The following is a 12,421-nucleotide window of genomic DNA, read 5'->3' as shown; positions in this document are numbered from 1 at the left end:
GGGCTAATATCCAAATTTCCCCTTTTGTCTTTCACAGGGCTACATCAGGTAGGTCCCCACCTTCACAGAGTGAAATTAAAAGACATGTTTCGCCCTTCAGGGGTGTGGACTGAGCTTGATGAGCTGCAGTTTACAAAATCTTCTTAGTTTCTTTCAGATGTGTAACTAGGCTGACATCTCCAAGCCATCAAGAGTCCCAGACTGCTCTATGGGTCATGAGTAAGGTCTTTTGCCTTGGCTGTCATCGTAGTCTAAGTTTCATATGACTGCACAGACACCACAATTTGAGAAATCTTAATATGCTCATTCCTTCAATAGGAATATCCACTAGAGAGTCTAATTCCCTAATAACTGATGACCCTCTTGTCTGGATTATTTTCCTAAAACAAACTTTCAAATGCAAACTCATTATTGTTTTTTCTCCTTCTACTGATGCTCTCAGCCCCGCTCACAGGCCTGCAGGGTTACAAACCCTCTCTGATCATATGCTAATGAGTCATTAATACTGGCTCTCTGTTAATGTGAATAAATCCTCCCTTCTTAGTCAGCTTTTGTCCAAATAAAGAAGTCTATTCTGATAACAAAAATTTCAAAACCAGACAAGAATCAGTGAACTCTTCCTCAGCTCTTCCTCAGGGCTGCCTGGAGCAGGGCTCAGCTCACTCTACTTCAGCCTGGCTGGTCCTCCCTACCACTGCTCCTTGTTTTATTTAAGCACTTTGAATCTAAGATGGTGTAATCGGGTTTCAGTCAGATTTTAACATCCTTAGATGGCCAAGAACAAAAGGTCAACACTGTTACTCACTGTGTGGCTTTACTGAAGTGTGACTTTTCACTATAAACTCAGCACAAGGTCATTTTAAGATACTTTTTACACTTTTGTTAGCAAAGGGGAATTTCCCATTCACTTCTGGACAAGGTTAAATAGCTGACAACAGCTACAGGTTAAATATTAAGCTGTTGGTCCTTTCAAAAGAGAAATTGCAGCTGTCTTCAGAAACACTTGAAAGTTCAGGCAACGTCTTGGAACTAGTACAAGGAAAGGCGACTTCTAATTAGTACAAGGGAACTCTATGGATTTTGAGTCAGACTCGATTGTCTCGCACCTTCATACAATTTTGCAAGATTAATAAAGGCCATATGTTGGTATTTGAAAAACTCAGCAGATTTTTTTCAAGAGCAGACAGTGTTTGCTTGTTTTATACTCAGCAGGTCTGAAGGTACAATCAGATGAGATGGCTGAGCTGACTTCACAGCTTGCTATGTCTAAAAGATATTTCTCTCTCACCTTTTTTTTTAAAAAATCTTAATTTCTATCACTTTTATGAGCTCAGCTGCCTCCTTGAAAGGTCAGATAGCCCCAGGTTAGCTCAGGGAAGTGCTGGGGATCTGTGCAGTAAGTGTAAGTAGGAGGATATTGGTGACAAAAAGGAGGAGAGGGAGAAGAACTTTTAGCAGCCCTGGGCTGATGGATCAGTTCAGTCTATTTGGTCTGACTGGACCCTTGAGATCCTAAAATAGATTTGCAATAGCCCAAAGTCTCCACAATCCACGCTTTGGGGCACAGATTTATTAAAATATTTAGGCTTGTGAGTTTTTCTTCTAGACTTGTAACTTCTTTTTTGATTTGCTTTACAAAGAGTTTGGTAACAGCTAGGATCTATACCTTATTGTGTTTAGATCTGTGGAATTATGATTGTGGTGATAACTTTGAAAATATGAAGTGAGTTCAAGTCACCGGTTTGCTCACAGCTTGCAGTAATAGCTACTGCAGGGGGTAAAAAGCTGCCTTCATTTCAGACAGGGACTGTGTGCTTCCAGAGTGCATGATTTTGGCATTTTTTCCAAAATGTTGCTGAATTTGGTATTTGTAGTCTGAAGTGCACCAGCTCGTATTTGGCCACCATCCATTTCTCATTCATTTGGATGGCCAGGATGGGCTGGCAGCTCAGTTTTCCTTCCTGGTTTTCCTCACATGGTTTTCCAGGCTGCCTGAATTGTGGCACATGGTGTCTGAACTGCTAGACCCCTACCTGAATAAAAGCATATACCCTCATTTACTATCCAGCCATATTCCCAGCCCAGGAATGTGGTGTGTGCTGGCTTAGCTCCTTGAGGATGTAGTTCAGAGCAGAGGCAAGAGCAGCCCCATTTCTAAAGGTGGCCATGACCCATGTTCTACATGCTGTGTGACTTGAATAGGTCAGGCAGAAACAGAAGCTAAAAGTTGGCAGTCTATAGCTGCACAGAAATAAGTATTTATTTTTAATTGCACCACTCATGAAGTTTCCTAATTCACAAAGGTTCAAAGTGAAACACATTACCTTATTAAAGTTGTGTTTAAAAATTACCTTGAAAAGGGCTGGAAAAGCTTAAGTGTCCTGGGATGATCAGGAGGCCATTCAAGAATGTGAAATACCCTCAGCTTACAGAAGTGGACTGTGTGAATCCTTCTAATTCACTTTAGCTCAAACTAACAAAGATGCTTTCCACACACCTACTTAAATTTGCTCTGAGAGGGGAACTTCAAAGAAAGGAGGTGCCTGGAAAATGGTCACTTAAAAGCTTTTCCTACCTGCCCCTCAGCTGCTAGCTGCTCCTGGCTGGCTGAGCAGTACCCAGCTGTGTGAAGTGGCCAGGACAACAGTGGGTCAGGCATTGCCCTGGAAGAAAGGTCCTTGTAAAGTTTGGATGGAGATGTGTTTCAGTGGTGCTGCAGGCTTTGTGCAGTGGGGGAGAAAACCCAACCCACTATTGTAGTGTTTTATAAGCAGTATCTACTGCTGATTTGCTTTTGATATTAGGTACTTGGCTATTACTGTGAAGTTTCTATGAGACTTCCCTTCTACTGTATTTTATAGATGCTAGTGTAAGTCTGGTTCACTGTGACAAGATGACTGAGGATGCAGTCCTCTTGCCAAATGGTGAAACATGTCCTGTAACATTTGCTGGCCACATTTGTCTAGGTCTGGGGTTAGTGATCAGTGCTATGGGACTTCTTTTTTTATAAGTAATACTCTAATTCATTTAATAATGCAAATGCGGTCCCAGCAGTACAGCTTTAGTGCATAATGACTAATCTCTGTCACAGCAGGATGCTAAGAATGAGTTTCCTTGGGAAGCTGTGGGTATGCATAATGAACAGCTATCCCTAATAAAGTCTTTTTAATCAGGAGTGTTCCTCAGATCAACTGAGTTAAATGAGTTTGCACTTTGTACATACAGGGGTCGAAGTCTATGACTTGTATAAAACACCACATCTACCGTGAAGTCAGTGAGCATTTAAATACATTGACATCCTGGCCCTATGATCTAACTCCTATGCTCACATGTGTGACAGGAAAGCCCATGTCACTTTACACTTCCTCCAAAGAATGAATACAGAGTGTGTGATAAAGCTTTTTGTGTACATATTTCGTTTTCCCCCAATGACCTATGAAAACAAGTCACACCCAAGGACTCCGTTGCATTTCAAAAAGTTAAAAAAAAAAGAAAAAAAAAGAGAAAGAAGAAAAGATGTTTCAAAGATGCAAGTTTCCAGTACATTTGAAGAAAGCAGGTGAGAAAGGAGGGAGATACAACTTTAGGAAAGTTTCATCTGGAATTCATACCCTATTAGATGCCAGGGAACCCCGTCTTCCATCAGAGTGTGTCTCTGTTGATTGCACCTTGGCAGGGAGATCACTCTGAAAGCAAGCAGGAATCCTGAGATCTGGTGTTCACAGGACTGCCTGGGTAATAGAAACAGCTCTGCTTCCAGTCTGGGATTCATACAAGTATGACCACTAGAAAAATATGCCTTGGGAGTATGGGCCATTGCAGTTGTTCTTATGCATTAAAAACCACTTCAGCAACACATTTTGTGTTTGAGAGACCATATTCCCTCATGGATTTGCATTTGAATGTCACAGCATTACAATCATATGTGAGAATCAGTAAGTAAAATGCCAAGTTTGCCCTTGAAGGCCATCCTGAGTATCAAGGCCCATAACTTTCTATAAATACCTGAACAACAACACTATACATAAAATATAGCTATAGGACAGATCTAAAAGACTGATATTTTATTCACAGGATCACCACCAAGGAAATGAATCTGCGCTTCTTAATATGACCATTGACTCTGCAAGGTTGTGCAGATTTACCTCAAATACAGGTGCATCCTTCCCTTACTGTCTTGTAAAGAGAAGGTAAATCTGTCTTGTGCTCCTGTAAGTATGATAATCTAAATTCTCAGTGTAGACAGACCCATGACAGTAAGATACTCTTTCTCCTTGACTACTTCTTTGTTAATGACAGAGGTAAGAACAGCCAGTCATAAAAATTCAGATTTTATTGTGGTTCGGGTCACTTTGTAAAATAGGCATCTTGTTTTTATGTTTTTTTTTATTTTTAATTTAATTTTTTTATGCTACATATTCAATGACTGAAGAAGTTCTTTTCAAAGATGCAACTAGACATGCTGGAGTGGTTAATAATTCCTGCCAATTTCTAACATCGTTTGCAAATATTGTCCCCCTAGAGTTTCACACCAAACCAATTTTGTAAAACTCTAAGCCTCTAAATTTAATCTCTTAACTTTTTATCACACATAATCTCTCTGTCAGAGGGAAAGCCCATAGCCCACCCAAGGATGTCACACAGACTCTGCAGCTGCACTTTATAAGCACAGCAGCTACTGCTCCCTCTTAGGTGTGGAAACACCCTTAAGTTTCCAGTCTTCTCATGGAAATCCAGCATAGAAAAATTGTTTCTTCTGTTAAAAAAGGGGTTTGCCTTTATTTTCTGGCTATGATAATATGATTAATTTCTCCTCACATACTTGTCCAGTTAAAATTTTAATTACTACAAATCCATGTCTTGCTTCTCTGGTTTTAGAGTTTAACAAAGCAAGTCCCCTCTAGGATGGGAAACACTGGGTGACCTGTGGAAGACCTGATAAAAACACGTCTACATGTGGCGACACAAAGAGACATAAAAGAAAAACAAAGGGTTGTGGGTTCCTTCTGCTAATACGCCATGGCAAGTGTAAACCTGAGGACTGTTTGAGAAGGCCAGATCTCTTTGCCTGAATTTTTAACCAAGCGTTCTGCACCTAAATCTCCTTTCCATCATGCTGTGTGAGAGTGTATATAAAAACTACAGCAATGTGCCACCTAATATGATATTCTTCCTCTTCGAGGAAATCTGTGAGGTACTACTAAGTAAGGCTCAGAGAAAAAAAAACTGTTATAGATTAAAACCTGGGGTATTTTAGCTTGTTGAAAAATCAGATATGCGATGTTCATGAGAGTAAAAATTTGCTCATGGATAGTATTTGATTTTTTTTCTATTTAAGCACAGTCACTATACATTTATTTAAATGTTTTTTAAAAAAAGATGGAAGAAGAGAAAAAGGGAAATTATTTCCAGTGTCCCCATTTCAACTTTTCTCTCACTGAGAAAAGCTAAGATACCTTCAAGGGAAAATGGATTTAAAACAACTCTTTTGTGAAAGTGGTAATTGATAAACTGGTGTGATTTCAAAGAAATTCTCAGGAGCTCTCTGAACACTGTCTGAAAATGAAATTAAATGTTAAGGATATTTCCTATAAGGGAATCACCTCAATTTTATCATCAGAGTTATACAGCCTAAATTAATTTGTTTGGCAAAGTGTTAGCTAATGTACAGTAATTTGTAATGTTGATATTTTTGTCTTCACAAACCTACAATCCATGTAATTTAAATTGCCACTGAAGCATAAATCAAAGGCTTTCAGCATCCCCTTCTGAGGATGTATAAGAGGTGTATATGTATACGATGTGTGTATGTTAAATGTCCATTCTCACACAGTAGATTAAATTTCATAATAAAAAAGAATTGCAATTTGCTTTGGGAAATATACTCTCTAAGGAGAGTGCACAGCAACTTGAAAAATTATATTCCTTATCAATATGTTGAAAGACTGTCACTGTGAGCAAAAAACCCAGATATATGTTTAAAGGGAATCCTGCCTCTGCTCTTCCCCGTAAAGACCAGCCCATTCACAGCATGGCCAGAAGAGCCAGCGTCCCTGGGGTGGCTGATGGTCACAGAGTGTCCCTGGCAGGAAACCTGCAGATGAAGAGGGAAACTTGCCCCTCTTCAGGAGGGTGAATACTCTGATTACTGCTAGTGAGAGAAAAAAACAGGGTAAACCAAACAGCATTTGGCTGGTTGCTGAGAGATTCTCCTTGCAAGGAGATTCTCAATTTTTATTGATGCTTTCATAAAGCTGATGTCTTTATCAGCTTTTTTTAAGGCTTCAGGAGTCCCAGAAGTTGTTGAGAAAATTGCCTTGCTTCCACTTTCAGGAGTTGGTAACACAGGATTCCTTGGCTAAAAACATTTTAATTTATTTATTTTTCATCTCCCAGGCACTGAAACAAATACCCATTTAAGGTCCTAGAGAACCACAACCGTTAACATCTATCATTTCTGTGACAGGAATTTTGGAGAGGAGGCTCAGATAGCATGAAACAAGAGCAACAAATGCAACAAGAAATTGCTCAGATCTGTCCTGCAAACATCCTGTAAAGCACTAGAAGATGTTGGTAGCAAGTGCCTTGCTGACTGCTGGCTGCAGGACTCTGAGCTCTGCCTCTGTGCAACCTGGCTGTTCTCAGAGTAGTTGCTTGGGTTTTTCATCTGGGCTTTTTAATTTTCTTGGGATGGATTCTTTTCCAGGTTCTCTAAGACAATTTCTTTTAGCTACTCTAATCTCTAAAATAGTCTGAAAAACAGTAGCCAAAGGCAGTGTAAAGAAGACAGCACAAGCACAGTGGTTCTGCTGCTGTCTAGCACAATGAGACAGGAGAGCTCTCTTGCTGCTGGAACCTTCACATCATTTGAAGATGCGTCCTTGGAGCACCTTAACCTCAAGAGATATAACATGGCAGTTCCATTTTATCCCCAAGCTACTGTGCACCAGTACCACACCTGACCCAGCCTTGTCATGGACCTTTGTATCACGGACATGAATATTTTAAAATTGCCACTCCTCAACAAATTGAGCACGACCTGTCCCAGCTTTAGTCAGATCACAGTAATAGCATATGTTGGCTGTATGGAATATTATTCTAGGTTTTAAATGAAATATACCCACTGTGAGAGATAGCCCATAGTAACAATGGCCTTAGAAAGGGGATGGTGCTTCCCTTTGAAATATTCCAGGCTTTGTCCAGCTTTTTCAAATTCTGTTGTAAAAGCAAGTAAACATTCACATTTAAAAATACTTTCACTGTTTTATTGCCTAATTCATTCTCATTGTAGTCTTTTTTATTAGATATGAATTGCATACCTCGTATAGAAAGCTGTGCTCTTCAGGAGAGGAAGAAATTTCCAATTATGCATTCCTCATAACAAAAAATATTAGAGTGATAATGTTTCCTACATTTAAATTGTGAAATAATTTGCATTCTGAGATTAAAAAATCCTCATAACAATGCCAAAGGAAGAACATCTCCAAAGAAAAATGTTCCCTCTAACAACCTGGCTGTAAAACTGAGAGATGATAACACGTGACAGTTTTCTCTGGCTGGGGTGTATGGACTCTTGGTTAACTATAAGCAAAAATGACAAATCTCAACACACGTACTCTCATTCCAGTTCTCACCATGTTGCAAAAGGTTGAGTGTTTTTAGTGGGACTATTTCTCTTTCTTATCTAGTTAAACTCAGACTACTCCAGGATGCAGTCTGGACAGTGTAACACTTCAGGGACTGCATTTGCCTTGTGCAGCAGGCAGTGGTGGTGCCCACAGGCTCAATCCCAATCACATCCCACACTGTCTTCTGCTCTCTAGGGATCTGTTTTGGCTGCTTTATCCTTCCATTGAGTGCACTGTGTTGTTTCTCACAAAGATGCAACATCTTTTTTGGATAATAATATTAAAAAATATATGTATAAAACACAGATATGACATTTGGAGTTCTATCGGTTTTCCCAGTGTTAATAGTAGCAGATGCTGGAAATAAATTTGCTATTAATTTACTTTCATGTCAAACACTCAATATAATTAAGCGAAGTGTCATCTAAACTCTGATGACTTACTTTCTAATTAAAATAATGTGTTAAACAGACTCCTAATTATCATGCTAATACCTGTGAAATGCTGTTTTCAGTTTCCAAGCTCCACAGTCTTTTTAGTATCAGACTTCAAAGTCTCCTGACAGGAATTATGGGTAGGAAGGTCAGGACTTAGTGCTAGATTTGTTTAATGCTATCCTTCATGTGAGAGCACTGATTTGGGTTGTTAATTCCCTTTGCTAAATTTCACACACACAACAAAGCATGATTATCAGTGTTATACTTGGGTACCATTTGCTCCAGCTGCACATAAAAAAAAAAAAAGTGTTATTCTCCCTAGTACCAATAGAAATTACCTCAGTGCACCACAGGAATGATTTAAAACCTTAACCACAGTATATATCTGTGCTTATATACAGGAAAAAACTCTATTTGTGTTACTGTTAATTAAAGCCAAATTAGAAGAACAGAAAAAGAAATCTGACTGAGGAAAACATCATCATGAATGCCACTTGCTTTGTAATTGTGCACATACCTAATTACCCTTCCAGAGAGAGGAAACACAAAGAACTCTTAAGCCCTTTTTCTTATTATCTGCTTAGTACAACATTCTTCTTCTACAAGCTATTGCATCCAAACTTGTTTTCAGTGTTTCAAGCTACTCAAAATTTTTTTTTTTTTCTCCTGAGGAAATCCCTGTCTAATATTTTACAGGCTGATCAAGAAAGTGTTTCCAGATACTTACCCTGCCTTTTTTATTCCTCTGAGTAATCTAATCCCTCCTATGTCTGCTGCTGGACTTCAAAATAGGATTATTATATGTGGTTTACAGCCTGAAAACTAGATACAGGATTAGCCATTTTAGCTTACTCCTACCTGATAAACTGTGAAATAGTTATAGGAGAAGAAACCTTTTTCCAAGCAATAATTTTCTACATAGAAATGTCTCTTTAGAAATATTGTTGCCTCAAATAACAGGATAAAATCACAATTGCTGTAAGTGGGAGGGAGGATGATCCATGCAAAAATTCTTTCTCATTAAAGTTTCTTGAAAAGGTTTGAAAATCAGCCTCAGCTGGACAACAAGGAAGAAAATCAAGGAGCAGGGCAAAGATCAGCAAGGGTAACATCATACTTCATAAGCAGAGAGTATGTGTGCCTACATAGCACAGGAAAAAGCAGCTTACAGGCAGAAGCTCTTTTCAACAAGGGGAAGAAATAAGAAGGTTCCAAGTTTTAAGAAAACTAGTCATACAGGGCTTTGGCCAGCCTGCCAGTGGTAGGCTGAGGACAGCCTGAGTAGATGATACAGAAGCAGCTCTGGAAAAATTTTCCAGAATGTCTCTTACAGTGCTGGGTGATTTGCTTTTATATAAGTGCTCCCTGGGACTCCTGGCAGCCTTACATTCAAAGACAGCAAAAGGACTTAGCTTCTGGTTTGGAGATTAAATCATTTAAGTTTTGTCATTTGCAAAGTTATAACCTCAGTGAAATGTAGAAAAAGCCCTGCTGGAGGCTACCTAGTGTCCACAATAAACCCTGTATGTTGTCGTGTAGCTCGTACAGGGGCGTGTCAGCAAAGGGCTTAGGGCACATCACATCCAGTCGTCTTCACTACCTCCTTCCAGGCCCTTATAAATGATGCTCAGCAAAACAAACCGAGTTTATTTTAAACCATACTGTACTCAGTCAAAAATAAAACAAAACCCTCTGTTCTTCAGAGATACCAAAATTATTCATGTAAGGATAATGCTTTTGATTCGAGATATTAAAATTAAATGTAAAAATATTTGCTGGACTCAGGAATGGGACCAAAATACCTCTCTGTCAAAGCAATATGTTTCCAGGTGGTGAAAACCAGTATCACACTTCTGACTTGCCTTTGTGTGGGAGGGCATTTGCACAAATGGATCAAAAAGATCACAGTACTCAGAAGTGGAGGAGAACACTGGGGTCAAAGGTATTACCTAAATGATAGAGAGTGAAAACAGTGACTGCTTGAAATCAAATGACATTGAAAAGATGGATATGCTTTTCAGACCTAGATGTGCAAATTTGTGATAAGTGTGAGAAGCTACATATGCACTGTGACACAGTGGCCCTGCCAGCCTGAGTGGTTCTCAAATTCCTGAACAAACTGGATGAAAATAAAATATATATTCTTTACCTTCATTGTTTGTCAATGAGATGGAAATGGAAACAAATGTATGACATCGCACTTTAATTGAAAACATAACTGTACTTGCCTTGAAGGAACTCTGTTGCCAGGGGAAGCAACAGAGAAATATCACAACATCTCATGATAAAAGATGACAGTTCCATTATGCGGCTGCTGGAAAACAGGACAGAAAAAAAATAACATCCTTGACAGATAAGAAGCCTCCTTGTTTGTGAATATTGTGTTTTGTCTGGTTATTATATTCACTCTATGGGTTGAGGAGATTGATCAAAAAGTTCAGACAAAACTTGCAGCAATTTAGGAAATAACAAAATGTGCCAACCCACTCTGCACTTTGGCTGTGGGTAACAGCTTTCTAGTGCAAAGCAAAGCTGGCAGGACAGAAGTGTTGGCTCAGAAATTCTGTGCTTCTTAAGCAGACTTCTTAAGCTGAATTCTGGCTATTGGACTTCATATCACCTTCAGTCTTGAGGGTTCATATATATACCTGGCTCCACAGGAGGGCTGGATTGATGCACTGGGGGAAGGTGGAAGGGAGAAAGGAGCTACCTTCCTCTTTCTACAGAAAGGGCATAGGGACAACTGGAGCCCCAGAACTTAGAACTGCAAATTAACAAACTCAGATTTGCAGGATCATCAACAATTTTCATGGATTGAAGCATGGTCTTAATCAAACTTTGCTCAGAGATAAAAAAAATTTCATTGTCTGGAATAAATTATTGTCTGTAAAGAGGGAAAAATGTGAAACCTCTTTATAGTAGCATAATAATGTAAATCTCTAAATAGGATAGGAGCAGGGAAAATAATACACCATGAGAAAAAGCGGGGATTATGGAAGAAGAAGGTTCAAAGAAAAGGTCATGGTCAAGGTTTTACTCAGAGTCTTTCTTTTTAAAATTCTGTATGGAATTTAGAGATATTTATAAGCATATACAGTTTTGTTGAAAGGGTTTAAGGACTAAAGGGGTTTGGGGAAAAACAATTGGGCAAGATAATTTGAAGAATGTGGGGTCAGAGGAGACATGTCACACCGGGAGTAGACAGGGAAAGACATGAGGATTTCAGTGGGATGTGATGAGTGAGAACAACGCACATCCGTACCAGCTGGGATTCAGCATCTTTTCAAGATGGGTCACCTCTGTTTTACAATGTTTAACTCAGATTTGGAGCCCAAAGATATGAAAACTCTAGATTTCTTTAATCTTCCTGTCCTATGACTCATAAGACACTTTATCAGGTACCTTCTTGTCAAATGAGACATAAATCAAGAACCATCACAAAATGTAAACCCTAAATCAGATTATCTCAGGCTCCAATGCTCAAGATTTTTGAGCTTTAGTATGATTCTCTTTTTATGGCTACTAAACATATAGATAGTAAGTTATTGCAGTATTATTCAATTCTCTTGGTTAATATATTTCATAACTGTGTATAATATTTAGTTTACCACTAATCTTATTTAAAATTCAGTCTTACTCAGAAAGAAGCACATGACTTAGCAAAATAAAAGCTAACCTATTTAAGTCTCTTAGACACAAAACATAATCTCTTAAGGTTTTGAAAGGACAAAATATATACAGGCTAAAAGCAGAAGGATGTCCATGTACTGAAAATTAAAATATTCATGTGATAATGCGCTTGTAAGAATCAAGGACTTAAAGTAACTGGAAAGAAAGGAACTACTCTATGAGAAAATATTTGAACAAACCAATAGGCTGTTCATACAAATAGAACCCTTAAAAATGTAGGCTGAGGTTTTCACTTGGAAGTGAGCAGTGATGAGAAATAATGGTAAAACCCCCATTAGTCATTCTTTGTTTATCAGGTTTTCTTCAAATATACTGTCAAATTGCATCTGATGATCTCTTTTGAAAAAAAGGTATAGTTCTGGACAAATTGGCATAACAAAATGTGGAATAATAGTGATGCAGAAAATAAAAGAAAATAAAGAAGCCCACCAGGTGTTTTACAAAGATTTGTGAAAATGACTTAATTTTAATATATGGAAATATCTGGATGCAATTATCTATAATAAAATAGGGAAGGTACATCCTGTTTCTATGTCATAAAAGCAAAACCAAAAAACACCAGAAAGGGAAAAATCTGCCGAAGAGGCTGCTGATTATATTTTTTTTTCCATTTCATGAACACCCACCTAAAATTTATTCAATTTGTTTTTCAACTGCTGCCCTGAA

Source organism: Parus major, chromosome 2 (assembly GCF_001522545.3).
Source record: "Parus major isolate Abel chromosome 2, Parus_major1.1, whole genome shotgun sequence".
NCBI lineage: Eukaryota > Metazoa > Chordata > Aves > Passeriformes > Paridae > Parus > Parus major.
The sequence above is the reverse complement of the archived record's forward strand: the minus strand, read 5'-3'. Positions refer to the sequence as shown.